Raw genomic sequence first — 17,567 nt, forward strand, 5'->3', positions numbered from 1 at the left:
ATGCTCCCGTGGTATTTGATTTGCTCTCTGTGTTCAGAAGATTTCACCTCACTTTCTGCCCCTTTGATAATTGGAGTTTGAAAGATTTGGCTTGTTGTGGAAACAAGAATTGGTAATAAAGCTTTAATGGAGACACCTTTCCCCCATGAAAACTCTTCCAGGAGTGAATTACCTTTCCTACGGGTGGATTTTTCTCACTTCCTGTTGTCTCACCTCTATTCTTAACTATGAGTCATATGCTTGCAACTAGGAGACTGTCTGTAGAGTTAGCTGGGACTTGTAGCACAAACTCTCTAGGACAAGTAAGGGTGGTATGGAAAATTATAGAAAAGGATCAAGCTAATATTTTTCTGAAATGTGAAAATATATTGATAATTTTGGGCATTTTTGACACTGGCCACTTTGTTGTTGTTGTGGTTGTTGTTCTGTGCCTTTACGTTGACTTTGATCTATGGTGACCTTCTCTCATCAGATTTTTGGCAAATATTTGTCATTGCTTTCCTCTTAGGCCAAAGTTTTCCATATCTCAGCCGTGATATGGACTCTTATATCTCAAAGTTGTAGTCCAATATGCACACAAATATACAACACTGGCTACTTCTCTCAAAATAAAGAAATATGCTCTTGTATGTTTCTCAGAGGGTCTCCCAGCTATATACAAACAAGTCCTATTTCATTAATATATTATACAGAGAGAGAGTCTAGTATCAAGTTTTGCTATTTATTAGCATGTTGAATACATAAATCCAAGACAGGGGTTGGCCAACTTGTAGCCTTCTGGATCAGTGGTTCTCAACCTGTGTGTCCCCAGATGTTTTGGCCAACAAGTCCCCGAAATCCCAGCCAGATTACCATCTGTTATGATTTCTGGGAGTTGAAGGCCAAAACATCTGGGGACCCACAGGTTGGGAACCACTGTTCTCGATGTTCTTAAACTGTTCACTCCCATCTGTCTTAGGCATCATAGCCAATAGTGAGGGATTATGGGCTTTACAGTCTAATATCTCGAGAAATTGAAGTTTCCCCATGTGTTCTAAAAGACTTGCTCTGCTATCTTCACCATTGGAACTAGGCCATTTTCTTTGTCATCTTTAATGTTTGCTGTTGTTGCTACACATACTTTAAAGATTTATGCTGAGCAGAATGGAATATGAGCTAGGGGAAAGGAATCTGATAAGGATAGTTTCAAAATTCTCTGGCAGCAATCCTGCTTCCAAGCTTGCCAGTTTTTTTTTATTTAAAGAAAATAAACTTGAACTAAATTATATTCTTAAATAAAAGATCCTATGTGAATGAACTGTATAAAATGTTTGTCACATTATAAACTGAAGTCATTCATGTTCAAAGCAAAAATGAGCTTTCTGTTCTAAGACAAGGCAGTATGAGAAATGTAATAATTGGCTTAAGTATCATCTGGAAAAAGTTGCTTATGACATAATCATCTCCCTGCCAAACTCTGCAGCTAAAACAAAGCCCTGGCTGCAAGAAGTGTTGGGAGAACAGGACAACGTTTCTTTCTTCTGCAGTTGTATGGAGCCTCACCTTTGCAAAGGCACTGTGCCTCTGGGGGTGGGGGTGGTTTTTTTTCCTCCTGGTCATTTCTTTAATTTTTTTTCTAAGGGCATTCCTTGAGCTTTTTGCCTGTGTTCTGCCTGGAGTGAAGGCATCAGCCAAATGGATTTCCTTTTAACGCTGCCCTGAACCTTCATGTTCTTGTTTTAATTATGATTTTTTTGGCAGAGGGAGTTACTTCCACATTCTCTGCAAGCAGCCTTTTTGCTTACCGGTTGCTAATCAATGGTTGTTACACACGACACTGGGTCTATCAAAGAGAAAACAATGCAGCCTGTTCTTATTGCATTATTTTGATAAGAGAATGACTATAATGTCATAGAACATGAGAAAAATCAAGGATGTGGGTGTGGCAGTGGCTCGTAGTTATGATGGCTATATACAGGATCACTTCCAAAGAATGGGCTAAAGCAGTGGTTCTCAACTTGTGGGTCCCAAATGTTTTGGCTATCAACTCTCAGAAATCCTACTAGCTGGCAAACTGGCTGGGATTTCTGGGAATTGTAGACCAAAACACCTGGGGACCCACAGATTGAGAACCACTGGGTTAAAGTATGATACTTTTAACCCATAATTGGTGGGATCTACCTTTGCCAATAGGTAGAGCACCAAATACCTCCCACACTCCCGGTAAGGACTCATAGTAAGCTAGGCTTTGTCATGCAAGGAGAAAATATCTTCCCTACCTGGTAGTAAAAGTACAATCACAATGAATTATATCATTAATAGTTTGTTGCCTTTTATGTGACACCAGAATCTACTACCTGAAACATATGCCCCACTGCTGCTAATGATAGGACCACTCATGGCAGAAAAAACATGGTGGTAGTGGTGGTGACAACGACAATGATCTTGCCTTTTTGGTATCATCATTATCATCATCATCTTACCTTTTTCCAGACTCAGGGTGGCTTACAACAGTTCCAACAAATATGGCTAAAAGGAATGGCATGCACAAACAGTAGTAGCAGCATTCTAAGCACTGACAGGAAGTTCAATCAGTGTCCACTTCAATTTTTGAAAATTGAAGTCAGTTGTGATATTACTGTCAAACATTGTGGAGAATTTAAAATGTGCCCTTCACACGTTTTTGGCACATACATTTTTTGCCTTCTACGCAAGTGTCACCTTCTTTTTAGGAACCGACCAATCAGGAACAAAAATCTAAAAACTAGGAACAAACCCAGATAAAAAAAATCCTGTGATTTCCGATTGCAGGGACATACAGACATGCGAAGATCCACATATTCGGCTCAAAACTGCGATATTCCGATACTTGGAAGTTTTGTGTTTTTTGCCTTTTATAGCCATTGCTTCCGCGTTTACAGGGAATGTCATCTGGCCACCCTCCTGTTTTTTGCAGGAGCTCCTGGGATTAAGGTACTGTCTGGACAGGCTCTCAGATAGTCGTTTCTGGAACATTTTTGTAGCCACTACTATCTGGGTCTCAGGTTGCCAGGTTGGTATTATTCCAGGCCCTGAGATTTCTGGTCCCAAATCTGAGTCCCAGAGACAAACCCTTGAGATGTGGGTCAGAGACCTAATTTTGATAGCCCTTCATGCTTTATGATGGTGAGTTCTAAGTTCCTGAGAGAAGCTCTGCCTGCAAAAGGCACTGTAATTAAAAATTTCAGTTGAGCATTTACAAATTGAAAGAAAAGGGTGCGGGCAAATTTACCAAGGGGATGCAAATATAGCTAATGATTTATGATTTTCAGCTTTTCATTCTTCAGTACTATATTTTTGGGAACTGAAGTTAAATTTCAATTAGGGGCAAATTCTTATTTGAGGGGCAGCAACCTCATTTTGTCCTGCACCATACACCAACTTGATCTATTCCATCATCTTGCTTCAAGCTGTTGGACAGCTTCCAAATATCCAAGATTTAATCCTGGGAGATGCCAAAACAGACAATCTTAACAACATGTAGGAAAATTTACAGTTCAGCTTCTAATTTATCACTTTGTCATCTGATCTGTGAATTAATACTCCTGAGAGGAATATATCTATACTTCCTCTGTGGATGCATTTTCTGTCTTGATCGTGTCTCCATCTCTCTCTGTACCAGGACTGTTTCCTCTGCAAGTCCCTGATCTAACATTTAGATTAGTGCGTATTAAATTGGGGTTAAATACAGTCCTGGAGCTGCTTTGCAATGATTGCAGAATTGATTTCCTCTTATGGAATGCTAGGATTTGTAGTTTGGTGAGGTATAATAGCTCTCTAAGAACTCTTCCCTAAATTCCAAATTTGAGGATTCAATAGGACACAATCAAGTCAGCTAAAGTGGAAACATAGTGTTGTATCCAAATAGTGTGATGAGGCCCTTGATGTGTTTTTAAAGGGAAGTGCTGTTGTGTTGTGGGCTTTATTCTCATTACTCTTACACATCTGTGTGCAAATCACATTAGAAACTAGAATCTGGTTTCATGGCGTTAGAAATCTATACAATGGTGTGGGGTCTGTTCTTCTCCTCGCCCAGCTGGAAGAAATAATATTATGACAGTGTTGCCTCTGGCAGTCCTAACACACCACCTGGGCCAGCTGGTGTCATTTCAGTGAATTGTGTGATCTGCTCCGGGAATGTAGTGTTTGCATGCTTCACTCTCTCCTCTGTGATTGCATCAGACTATGAATCAGGTCAGATGGGGATGGTGGGTGTGTAGGATTTAGCTTTCTCGCTAAGCTCCAGTTGTCCTAGCAGTCTGAGCAAAAGAAAGTGGCATGTGCTACACATGCAGTAATGCTCAGTGTTGATTTCATTGGGTATTTAATACTTCATATCTCTCTAAGAGTGCAGCTACGATGCAGAATGAATGCAGTTTGACACTGGTCATGGCTCAGGGCCTTCCACACAGCCATATAATCCAGAATATCAAGGCAGAAAATCCCACAATATCTGTTTTTGGACAGTGTTATCTGACTCCATATTGCCATATATTTCAGTTCAAAGCAGGTAATGTGGGATTTTATTTAGCTGTGTGGAACGGGCCTCTGTGCTATGGAATCATGGGAGTTGTAGTTTTAGAAGGTATTCAGCCTTCTCTGCCAAATAGCGCTCATGCCTCGCTGAACTACAAATCACAAAATTCCAATAGCTTTTGAGCCATGGTAATTAAAGTGGTATCTGGTGTCAAACTGTATTAATTGTACAGTATGAATGTGTGCTGAGCTGCTAAACTTGTTGACTGAAAGGTTGCAGGTTCGAATCCAGGGAGCGGTGTGAGCTTCCGCTGTCAGCCCCAGCTTTTGCCAATTTGAAAACATGCAAATGTGAATAGATCAATAGGTACCACTCCAGCAGGAAGGTAGCAGCACTCCATGCAGTCATGCCAGCCACATGACCTTGGAGGTGTCTACGGACAACACCAGCTCTTCAGCTTAGAAATGCAGATGAACACCAATCCCCAGATTTGGACACGACTGGACTTAATATCAGGGGAAAACCTTTATCTTTACTATGAATGAATGCTTAGTGTAACATAGTAAGAATAAAAAGTTGTAAACTGATACAGCACGGGAAATAGGCCAAGATGTAGTTCTATTTTTTGTATTAGCTGTAAAACTATTAATTTACACTGATCCAAAGTTGCTATAAAGGTACTTGGCTGGAGTGTCCAAAAATCGGAATAGTTCTTACTACCAATGATATGTAATTATGTACATACAGCTGACTGGGGGTTTTTTTTGGGGGGGGGGAGGGGGTGGCTTTAATTAATGCAACTCAGAATTGCCAGCTGTTGGATATTTTTAGTGTCTTTGGGATTTAGATTACTGGCATTTTAGAAATTCTCCTGACAACTGGACAGAACCCCGTCTTTGAGTTCCTCTTGTAAAGAGCAGATGTGCGACTGCTCTGGAAGTTAACCCACAGTAAATTTTGCTGCCAGAAAAAGAAGATTAGAAAGATTTGGCTGTATTGTTTGCTTGCTCTTTCTGGTCTCTTTTCACTAACTACATCATTTCTGCATGACCAAGTAGAGACAGAATAGCTATCTATAAATGTCTTAATGTTCCAGAACTCCTTATGTTATCAAGTAGTGCTGCTGAAAAAAAGGAATTTAAAGGATGCTGTGATTGTTTTGCTGGCTGAGTTTTATAAGCAAACAAAAAACTCTCCAAAATGGAAACAAAAAAGTCACTTCAACACAGCAATTTATAAGTCTGTTGTAACAAATCACGGCAAACAATCCCTTACTAGCTACCCTTACTAGTGTTGTCGAAGGCTTTCATGGCCGGAATCACTGGGTTGCTGTGAGTTTCCCTGTATGGCCACGTTCCAGAAGCATTCTCTCCTGACTTTTCACCCACATCTATTGCAGGCATTCTCAGAGGTTTTGAGGTCTGCTGGAAACAGACTTGGCAGCAACCAGCCAGGCTTTGAAGCTGCAAGGCCATTGAATGGTAATCAAGGTGGCCAGTGATATTAGAGCAGCACCCTCCCTCCTGGCCTTCAGAAAGAAAGTGAAGGAAAGTAAAAACCTGACTCTGGGGTTAAGGTATTAAGTTGTCTGTTGCTTAAAGGCATCAAATAGTTGCCGTCTGTAAAACCGCCTTGAGTCCCCTTCGGGGTAGAGAAAGGTGGGGTATAAATAGAGTAAATAAATAAATAAATCGCAACATTCACACATGCCTCAGACAGACAAGAGTTCTTTCTCCCACCCTGGACATTCCACAGATATTTAAACCTCACCTGCCTAGTTTCCAACAGACCCCACAACCTCTTAGGATGCCTACCATAAATGTGGGCAAAACATCAGGAGAGAATGCTTCTGTAACATGGCCATACAATCCGGAAAACTCACAGCAACCTACCCTTACTAGCTCTTCCTCTTGATTTTGTTTCTTTAACTGAATCCCTTCAAGTTTATTTATTTGCTCCACCTTACACCAACAGAAACAGGCTATTGTTTATTGTAACTCGAGGATCATGTTAACATTATTTAAACTCTGCTGGATCCTTTCAGTCTATGAACTTGCTCTTTCTTATATCAAATTTCCACTTTAAAGTAACAAAAATGGGTTACCATTTATTCGCGGATTGTTCTAAAACTGTTTAAATTCTGCTGTTTGCATGGTAAAAGCGGCATCCAATTTTCTTCTATCAATAATTGCCTTTCTAATAGAATCATAGAATCATAGAGTTGGAAGAGAACGTGTGGGTCATCCAGTCCAACCCCTGCCAAGAAGCAGGGAAATCGCATTCAAAGCACCCCTGACAGATGGCCATCCAGCCTCTGTTTAAAAGCCTCCAAAGAAGGAGCCTCTACCACACTCCAGGGCAGAGAGTTCCACTGCTGAAAAGCTCTCACAATCAGGAAGTTCTTCCTCATGTTCAGGTGGATTCTCCTTTCCTGTAGCTGGAAGCCATTGTTCCACATCCTAGTCTCCAGGGCAGCAGAAAACAAGCTTGCTCCCTCCTCCCTATGACTTCCTCTCACATATTTATACATGACCATCATATCTCCTCTCAGCCTTCTCTTCTTCAGTGTAAACATGCCCAGCTCTTTAAGACACTCCTCATAGGGCTTGTTCTCCAGACCCTTGATCATTTTAGTCGCCCTCCTCTGGACACATTCCAGCTTGTCAACATCTCACTTCAATTGTGGTGCCCAGAATTGGACACAATATTCCAGGTGTGGTCTAGCCAAGGCAGAATAGAGGGGGAGCATGACTTCCCTGGATCTGGACGATGTACTCCTAACTATGAAGGCCAAAATACCATTGGCTTTTTTAGCTGCCACATGACATTGTTGGCTCGTGTTTACCTTGTTGTCCACAAGGACTCCAAGATATGTTTCACATGTACTGCTCTCGAGCCATGCATCCCCCATTCTGTATCTTTGCATTTCATTTTTTTCTGCCTAAGTGGAGTATCTTGCATTTGTCACTGTTGAACTTCATTTTGTTAGTTTTGGCCCATCTCTCTAATCTGTCAAGATTGTTTTGAATCCTGCTCCTGTCCTCTGGAGTATTGGCTATCCCTCCCAATTTGGTGCCATCTGCAAACTTGATGATCATGCCTTCTAACCCTTCATCTAAGTCTTTAATAACAGGACTGGGCCCAGGACGGAAGGAACCCTGTGGCACTCTGCTCATTCCTTGCATTAATTTTGAATGAGAAGCAGTCTTTCAGTATTAGGAAAACACAGATCTCTAACAGCTCTGCAGTGTTGATGTACAAAAGCAGGGAGAGAAAGAGATAGGAAATGAAAGCAGAGGAAGAGAGAAAGCAGAAAGCGAGAGCAAATGAAAGCAGAGAGAGAGAGAATGAAACAGAGAGACAATGAAAACACAGAGAGGGAGTGTGTGAGAGAGGGAAATGCCCTTCCTCCAAGTTTGTTTTCAGGAGAGGGGTGGAGGCCCTGTGTGTGAGGTCAGGAGCTGGCACTGTGAATCTCTTCTGCCGCAAATGAGTAACATCTATTTTAGAATTTTGCTCACTGCTGTTAGAGAGTGCTGAACATCAACTGGAAACAGAAAGAAAGAAAGAATTTCTGCCTGAAACTGGGATTCTGCAGAAACATTACAAACCAAAACAAAGGGAGAAAAGAGCTATTTCCTGCTCTTGTAAAACGATTTTGAAATATCTGGGCCCATTCCAGATGTCTTTTACATGAAATGGGAGAAAGCCTCTTTATAATAGTAATATCACAAAACTCTTTTGGTTGAAAAAACTCCATGATTTTTTCTCTTTTCCATTTCCTGTTGTTTTTAAGTCAGGCTGTCTTCTGCTTTTGTGGAGGATAGACATTCAGCTTTAAGGTAAAGTTGTTTTTGTGGAGTGCAGACACATGGAGGACTAAACTCTAGTATTGCTCATATTTAGATGTCAGAAAAGGATTTTTTTTTTTTACTTTTGAAAGGTCTGAGACAGTTGGTGACTTTCTATAGGTGTTTAGGCTGTTTAGTCTTCGCATACATCTTCAGCAGCTTCACCAGGTAAGTGTTTTGATTTAAAATAATATAAGATACATTTTATATGAATTATAAGCACATTAATAGATAAGAAAGGCTTTGGTATTGTCAGCTTGAGTCAGAATTCTGTGAAACAGTGTAAACATTAATTTCGAAAACATTGTACTATGTAATTGTATACTACAGTTTATTGTATTGGTGGCTGATAGAAGAAAATAAAATTGTTGATGTTGATTAAATATCTGTAACTAACCTACTGGTGATGTCAGCATTTCACCCTGAAAAATATGACGTGTCTCCGGCATTTATAGTAATAGCAATGGACTTAAGAGTTGGGAGTTTGGTTTCCCATATAGTGGGTGTGTCTGTTTACAAGTATGCAATCCTTTGTATACTAAAGTATGAGACCCATCCATATAGAACAGTGGTTCTCAACCTTCCTAATCCCAGGACCCCTTAATAAAGTTCCTCATGCTGTGGTGACCCCCCAATTAAAAAATATTTTCGTTGCTACTCCATAACTGTAATTTTGCTATTGTTATGAATTGTAATGTAAATATATGATATGCAGGATGTATTTTCATTCACTGGAACAAATTTGGCACAAATATCCAATATGCCCAAATTTGAATACTGGTGGGGTTGAGTGAGGGTTAATAATGTCATTTGGGAATTTAGTTACTGGGATTTATAGTTCACCTACAATCAAAGAGCATTCTGAACTCCATCAATGATGAAATTGAACCAGACTTGGCACACAGAGTCCTGACCCCCAGGTTGAGAAATGCTGATATAGAAACAGAAGCACACGAACTTGTATTATATGTTAATAAAGCAGCTTAAAGGACACTTCTGAAAATAAAAATTCTTCAACACTGCAATATATGTGGGAACTCTGTATCTTGAGCAGACTTAAAGGTTTAGTTGTAACTTTGACAAATTCTAACCCCTACTTGATGTAGAGACTGTGGAAAAGTCATTAATAGTATATTGCTAATTTACAGCTACTTATTGCAGGTTTGTTGTCTCTTATTATGTCAAAAAACTGTCTATTACTGAGAGTCGTATTAAATACAGTAAAGATATAACAAGCCCGATCTACTTGTACTTCTTATAGAAGAGCATTTCATGTTTTAGGTAAAAGGTTGTAGGAAGTTTGCTAGATTATGCACACTTACTAACCTTTGAAGCTCCACCTGTGTGTTGTTTATAGCTGACATAAGTCACTCCTCTATTCTTGCTAGTAATACTTAAAGGCTAGCAGTCACTAGGACCTTATCACACTAGAGAATGAATCCACTGTTCTGCTTCCTGCAGAACTCTGAGGTTTGTAATTTAGTGAGGCTGTTAAAGGCTCCTCTCTAAACTACAAACCTCAGAATTCTGCAGGAGGCAGCAATTAATCCAAGGTTGCTGTCTTGTTTGAGTCTAAAGTCCAAATACTTCTGGTCAGCATGCTGGATCTGGCATTGTTCAGGGTTGAGTGAGATACATGACCTGAACAAGAGAAGATGTAGAAGTGTGCTAACAGTGGTAGGACAATCCCCATTATGTAATATTGAGGGAACATCTGGGTTTATTTGTCAATTTTACGGCCAAGGTGTGGTGGCATCTTAACCATACATGACCAAACTGACCACTCAGCTATCAGGCATCTCCTCCTTAGTAGGAGATTTGGTGGTGGGAACACCACGGGCTGGACATATTTAAGACCATCTTCAAGCAAAAAACTCTCAACATGTTCCTTTACTCAAAAAAGGAGTACAGAGACAACCTAAAGACATTTGAATACTTCAGGCAGTGGCATAGAAGTTGCTATGTTTCTCTATCCATTTTGTTTGGAAAGTTTTGGGGGGGGGGGTGTCTTCACATTTGTGGGAGGGATTTGTTGCTAGAGTTCTTGATTGTCAGCAAGTTGAGCAAAATATAGTAGACATCTGCCAGTGTCAGTGAAATTGTCCTTCTTTTGCATACAGTGTTCTCTAGATCTCTGTTGGCAACACCTTGGGAACAATTGGTTCTCAATTCTGTCTCATGCATAAAGAGAAGGTTAACTAAATTTATAATGATGGGAATTCTAGGGTAGTTGCTGTGAGTAATCAATGAAGGCAAGTAAAGACAGAAACACAAATATCATAATCCAAGTAATTAAGACAGGATGTTGTGGCCTGTAGCTATATAGATATCATTGGTCTGAGTCCCCCTACGGAGGTAGAGAAGATCGGTCTGAGTCTGGATGGCCCAAGAGGTCTCTTGCAACTCTATAATTCTATGATTCTATGACTCCTCACACCACATAGTAGTTTTCCACGTCTCTGTTTTGCAATACACAAGCTATTAAATCCAGCACAGATAAATTAAGACAAGGGCTAATCTCGGACATATGAAACATACAGAGTGTATTCTGGAACTTCCTGTCCCATCTGGCTCAGTGTCAGGATCAGTTTACACATAAACAAGCTTGATATCTTGCTTGGATAATTCATTGTCACAGAAAGAGCAGATGACAGCAAAGTTTTATAGTATGACCCGGTCAAACTAGGGAAACAGATGAAGAAATACGGTATCAGAGGTCATTCTGATATAAAGGTCACTCTAATGCTCAGTAACCATAAATATTTGGAAGCATCTGTTACTCCTTTTTCTCCAGGTTAGAACATAGAGATTATTTTGAACTAACTACAGCATATCTATGTTTTCTCTCTCTTTCTGTTCCCATGCTTTGAAAAATCTAAACAAACCGATAAAAAGGCACTGTTGCTGCATTGAATCACATCTTTGGCAGTCAAATAGTTTTGTTTAGTCTTTCTGTTGTTATAACAGAATCTTCTTTCCCCTTAGAATTACCAAGATTAGCTCATGTTAGATATCACTGGTGAGTTGAGTGCTGGGGAGTCTTGGGTTCAAATCCTCATGGGGGGAAGGAATATCAATTTCTATCTCTCATAGGTTTTCGTGGACTGCAGGCCACTAGTCCACAAAACCTTCTGCCATATGCAATGTATTTAGTCTTGTATCTGTGTTATTTATTTATTTATCGTGTCATCAGCAACCATTGTTTTACAATTCTAGCAGAGCAAAACAAACACAGAGATTAAAAAGAAAAAGAAAAAAAAACCACACAGATTTTGTAAATTTGGTATTTGGTTAAATGTCCTTTGACCAGTATCTGGCCACTTGGAGTGCCTCTGGGGTTGCCGCAAGAAGGTCCTCCATCGTGCATGTGGCAGGGCTCAGGGTGCATTGCAGCAGGTGGTCTGTGGTTTGTTCTTCTCCGCACTCGCATGCCGAGGATTCCACCCTGTAGCCCCATTTCTTAAGATTGGCTCTGCATCTCGTGGTGCCAGAGCGCAATCTGTTCAGCGCCTTCCAAGTCGCCCAGTCTTCTGAGTGCCCAGGGGGGAGTCTCTCATCTGGTATCACCCATGAATTGAGGTGCTGGGTTTGGGCCTGCCACTTTTGGACTCTCGCTTGCTGGGGTGTTCCAGCGAGTGTCTCTGTAGTTCTAAGAAAACTATGTCTTGATTTAAGTCGTTGACGTGCTGGCTGATACCCAAACAGGGGATGAGCTGGAGATGTCTCTGCCTTGGTCCTTTCACTATTGGCTGCTACTTCCCGGCGGATGTCAGGTGGTGCAATACCGGCTAAGCAGTGTAATTTCTCCAGTGGTGTGGGTCGCAGACACCCCGTGATAATGCGGCATGTCTCATTAAGAGCCACATCCACTGTTTTAGTGTGATGAGATGTGTTCCACACTGGGCATGCATACTCAGCAGCAGAGTAGCATAGCGCAAGGGCAGATGTCTTCACTGTGTCTGGTTGTGATCCCGAGGTTGTGCCAGTCAGCTTTCATATGATGTTGTTTCTAGCGCCCACTTTTTGTTTGATGTTCAGGCAGTGCTTCTTGTAGGTCAGAGCACGGTCCAAAGTGACTCCCAGGTATTTGGGTGCGCTGCAATGCTCCAGTGGGATTCCTTCCCAGGTAATCCTCAGAGCTCGGGATGCTTGTCTGTTCTTAAGGTGAAAGGCGCATGTCTGTGTTTTAGATGGATTAGGGATCAGATGGTTTTCCCTGTAATAGGCAGTGAGAGCACCTAGAGCTTCGGAGAGCTTCTGTTCTACCATCTCAAAGCTCCCTGCTTGAGCAGTAATGGCACGATCGTCAGCATAGATGAAACTCTCTGTCCCTTCTGGCAGTGGCTGGTCATTTGTGTAGATGTTGAACATGGATGGAGCGAGCACGCTCCCCTGAGGCAGGCCGTTCTTCTGTTTCCGCCATCTGCTTCTCTGGCCCTGGAACTCAACAAAAAAGCTCCTGTTTTGTAGCAGGTTTCCTATGAGGCGGGTGAGGTGGTAGTCCTTTGTGATATTATACATTTTTCTCAGGAGGAGGCGGTGATTCACAGTATCATAGGCTGCTGACAAGTCTATGAAGACAGCTCCTGTGATCTGCTGCCTTTCAAAGCCATCTTCTATGTGCTGGGTCAGGTTCAGCACTTGCGATGTGCAGCTTTTGCCTTTTCTGAAGCCAGCTTGCTGTGGGATCAGACAGGGGTCTATATTTTCCATAATTCTATGCAAAATAAGTCTCTCCAGAACTTTGTAGAGGTGGCACAACAGGGAGATTGGTCTGTAGCTTTTTGGGTCATTACGGTCTTTGCCTGGCTTCAAGATGGTGATGACTCTTGCTTTCCTCCAGATTTTGGGGATCTGACAGGATGCAGTGCAGTTGTTCATCAGCTCCAGCAGCCAGCGCCTTGCTTTTGGACCAAAGTTCTTGATTTGTTCCATCCGTAGATCATCCAAGCCAGCTGCTTTGCCATTCTTACATTTGTTGAGAGCCATGTCCAATTCAGTAGATGTAAAGGGTTCATGGAGGTTGTTGTTCTCAATCTCTGGTTGTCTGGCTATTGGTTTCTTTCCTACTTTGGTGGCAAGGTTGTGTTTCCCATTCTTCAAGAGTTGGTGTGCTATCTGATCTGCCTTTATGTTGGCATGGGTATTAGTTTGTGAGGGATCGTTGCTCAGCCATCTCAGCAGCCTCCACGCCTTCTGGCTGCTCCTGCCCATGTCGACCTCTGTGATCAACTTAATCCACTGTTCTTTCTTGGCTTCAGAGATGGAGGACACAATGCTCTGCGCTGCCTGAAGGGTCTGCTCACTGAATGGGTCTTCGTTGTGGAGCCTGTAATAGTTTTCCAACAAGGCAGCTGTTTCAGGAGTAATGCCCTGGAGGTAGTGGGTTCTGCAGCCTCTCGGTATGGAGGCCCGTGAGCAGGTTTTCACTATTTCAATAAAATGTTCGTATTCCTCAGGGGCTGGCGCGACCGATGTGATCATGTCGTCTAACATGTCTGAGAATTTAGTCCAATCTGCCTTTCTGAAGTTGTATCTTCGTTTAAATCGAACTTCCTGAGGCCTTATGGTTGGGAACAGTTGGCATATTATTGGTCGGTGCTGTGTGTTTGGGATTGGTGGTCCCACTGATTTGGTGCATTGCTGTACGATGCTGTCGCTCACAAATAAGAGGTCTGGGTTATAACCTCGGTGCCATCTCCCGCTGTTGTAGGATGGTGGGAGCTTGCTATCATGGATGAGTGATAGTTTGTGCAGTTCAGACCACGACAGGACAGCCTCTCCATTTCTGTCCTCTTGGGCATAGCCCCATACATGGCTATGGCTGTTGAAGTCACCAATTACTACCGCCCTTTGGTGCCTGTCAAAGTTCTCGGGGGAGGAGAAGCAGAACTCTTCATTTGGGGGCTTGTACGCAGAAGTGATGGTGATGTTATTAAGCTCTACTGTTATAACCTCGATATTGTATCTGTGTTGTCAACATGGAATTAAATTAAGGTTGCCAGAGTAAAAACTGGAGAGCTCCTTTATCAGATCAGCTCCCTCCCTCCTGACCTTTAGAAAGAAATTAAAAACTTGGCTGTGGCACCAAGACTTCGGAGAGAAATTCAGTGCAGTGAGTGGATATGAAATAAGTGCAACACGATTGGAATGGCTCTTGGACTATGACTTTGGATTTGTTTTAGTAATTGGTTTTTAATGCATAGATTTTTCTTAACTTTTATGGTTTTTAACGTATATGCTTATTGTTTTTACATGTTTGCTTAAACGGAATTGAATTGTTGCCAATTTGTAAGCCACTCTGAGTCCCCTTCGGGATGAGAGAGGGCAGGGTATAAATATAGTAAATGAATACATTTATCTTTAATGCTTGTTTAGAGAGCCAGTATGTTACACTGCTTTTAGTATTGGGAAGTCTGATCTGGCCACGGTGGTCCACGCTCTTGTCACATCCCGGTTGGATTACTGCAACGCACTCTACGTGGGGTTGCCTTTGAAGACTGCTCGGAAACTTCAACTAGTCCAGCGAGAAGCAGCCAGATTGCTCACCGGAGCGGCGTACAGGGAGCATACCACCCCCCTGTTGCGTCAGCTCCACTGGCTGCCGATCCAATTCCGAGCACAATTCAAAGTGCTGGTTTTGACCTACAAAACCCTATACGGTTCCGGCCCAGTGTATCTGTCCGAACGGATCTCCCTCTATGTCCCACCTCGAAGTTTAAGATCTTCTGGGGAGGTCCTGCTCTCGACCCCGCCACTCTCACAAGTGAGGTTGGCGGGGACGAGGAGCAGGGCCTTCTCAGTGGTGGCCCCTCACCTGTGGAACTCACTCCCCGGGGAGATTAGATCGACATCCTCCCTCTTATCATTCAGGAAAAAACTGAAGACCTGGATGTGGGACCAAGCCTTCGGGCATCCTGGCAGCTAAAGGAAAAACCCGACGATGAGCAGGAATTGATGAAACGGAATGGACACTCGGAACTCTAAATACTGAGCATGAGATTGTTTATGCCTTCGATATTGTATTGATGTTTTAACCTGTTAATTTGCTTAAATTGTTTTGTGTGTTTTGTATAATGTGACAAAGGCATCGAATTGTGCCTTCGCTGTAAGCCGCCCTGAGTCCCCCCTCGGGGGTGAGAAGGGCGGGGTATAAGTAATTGAAATAAATAAATAAATAAAATATTGGATTCTAACTCTGGAGACCAGGGTTCAAGGCCATGGAAACTCATTGGGTGAATTTTGGCACGTCACACTTTCTTGGCCTCAGTGTAGAAATTTTGACAAGAAAACCCCTATGATAGGTTTACTTTAGGGTTGCCATATTCAGGGAAAAACTTGAAGGAACACCACAATAACAATTGAAAATTTCAGAAGGGAGTTCTTGGTACATGGTTGATTGGTAAGCAAAACCTCATGAAATTTCCTCTTCTATACAACCATTTAAAGTACAGGAGGTGTCTTCAGTTTTTGCTCTGGCAATCTAAACTAAACAGGATGCTTGCCATAGATGCAGGCAAAACGTCAGGAGAGAATGCTTCTAGAACATGGTCATATAGTCCAAAAAACCCACAACAACCCACTAAATTAAACAGTTTGTTGCAGGTGTATCATGTACTCAGCATTCATGAGTCCTATGCATAGGTCAATATTTGAATAATATTCCTTTATAATCATCATTTCTGCTTCCTAATATGCTATGTAAGCAACTTGTGCTTTATATTTTTGAGATTATCAAATGTCTGTATGATGTAACATCTTGGGTATTTTGGGAGACGGCATATATTATTAGATAATATTAAATAGCAAGTTTCCAAAAGCCACATGGCTCCTGCCACAAAGCTGAAATACAAAGTTTTGGAAATTGTGCAAACATTAGTCTCTAAGCAAAATGAACATTATTATTACGATTTTTTGGCTGCACAAATTTGTTTCCATTTTAAACTGCCTGTAAAAGTCTGAAGGCCATGAAATTTGGTGTGTGCGTGCATGTGTGCATGAGAGAGATAAGACAGGAAACACATTTGCCCATAAGGCATACTTGTCTTATTTTTCCGCTAATATTCTTTCCTTCCTTGGAAGCAGAAATATTGCTTGTGAAAGGTCAGTTCAACCCAGACACAACAACTTTCTTTTCTTATCTCTGTATTCAGCTCATCAGTAAAAGTAATGATGTGTAACCTTAGTGGGGATTAGCCTTCACTAGAAGCATATGTTTCTAGTGTCTCCATCAGAGTTGTTTTGAATGTAAACCACATTCAGTAAAAGCCCTATTTGTGCATTCCAGTGGAAGTGTTTGCAAGAAATGGACCATGGGAGTCACTGAACCAATCAAAAGGAAACAAGCAGTGCCTGGAAATGTATGTATGTATGGCACAGTGGGTTAAACCAATGAGCTGCTGAACCTGCTGACCAAAAGGTTCAAATCCGGGGAGTGGGATGAGCTCCCGCTGTTAGCCCCAACTTCAGCCAACCTAGCAGTTCCAAATAATGCAAATGTGAGTAGATCAATAGGTACTGCTTTGGAAGGAAGGTAACGGCATTCAATGCAGTCATGCCAGCTACATGACCTTGGAGGTGTTGGCTTCGAAACAGAGATAAGTACCACCACCCCAGAGTTGGACACAACTAGACTTAATGTCATGGGAAACCTTTACTTTTTTTGTATAATAAATAAATCTATGGAAACTATGATAATACAATCAATAACCTTTATATAAAAAAAGTTCAGTCAATTGGCTAGCAATAATGTGAAGGTCCACTTGAAATATGTAATCAGAATAAAATTGATGACCATAGATTTTAACAAGTCTTCAATACAACAAAGGCCAGAAACTTTTTACTGCATCGTCTTATTCTGTGGCCACTATTAGAGTTCTTGTACTCCTTCAGTTCTTCCCACTTGACCAAGCCCAACGTGTCCATATAAAATTTTTCTCAGAATCAGAATAAGCATGTCTCTTATAGGATGACTGAGGAGATAAGAAGAGGAAAGGTAAATGTAGGGTCAAGGCATATGCATTGTTTAATTAATAACAAAATCCATATGCTGTATAATATTCAAATTAGTCTACTTAAATTTGAGGTTCTGGGATGTATCAAAAGCCATGTCTTAACATCTCTCATAAAACGGAACAGCTTTAAGTCTTCCATGTTTCCACATAGACTCCAAAAACGATTGAACATTAGTTGATTTCAGGGCCAGATGATGGTGGAGGGCA

General features: G+C 41.6%; 1 protein-coding gene across 7 annotated transcripts in view; it reads left to right on the forward strand.

Annotated features, from left to right (window-relative positions):
- The window catches only part of TRIM2 (tripartite motif containing 2), a 97,912-nt gene that overhangs the window by 34,589 nt on the left and 45,756 nt on the right, over window positions 1–17,567 (forward strand). Inside the window, exon 1 of one of the 7 annotated variants that reach the window (XM_060778831.2) lies at window positions 7,971–8,514. The exons of the other annotated variants lie outside the window; for them this stretch is intronic. The gene's annotated coding sequence lies outside the window, so the exon portion shown is untranslated. Of the gene's footprint in view, window positions 1–7,970; window positions 8,515–17,567 lie in introns of those variants that run through there. 7 annotated transcript variants of the gene reach the window in all.

Source organism: Anolis sagrei, chromosome 5 (assembly GCF_037176765.1).
Source record: "Anolis sagrei isolate rAnoSag1 chromosome 5, rAnoSag1.mat, whole genome shotgun sequence".
NCBI classification, from domain to species: domain Eukaryota; kingdom Metazoa; phylum Chordata; class Lepidosauria; order Squamata; family Dactyloidae; genus Anolis; species Anolis sagrei.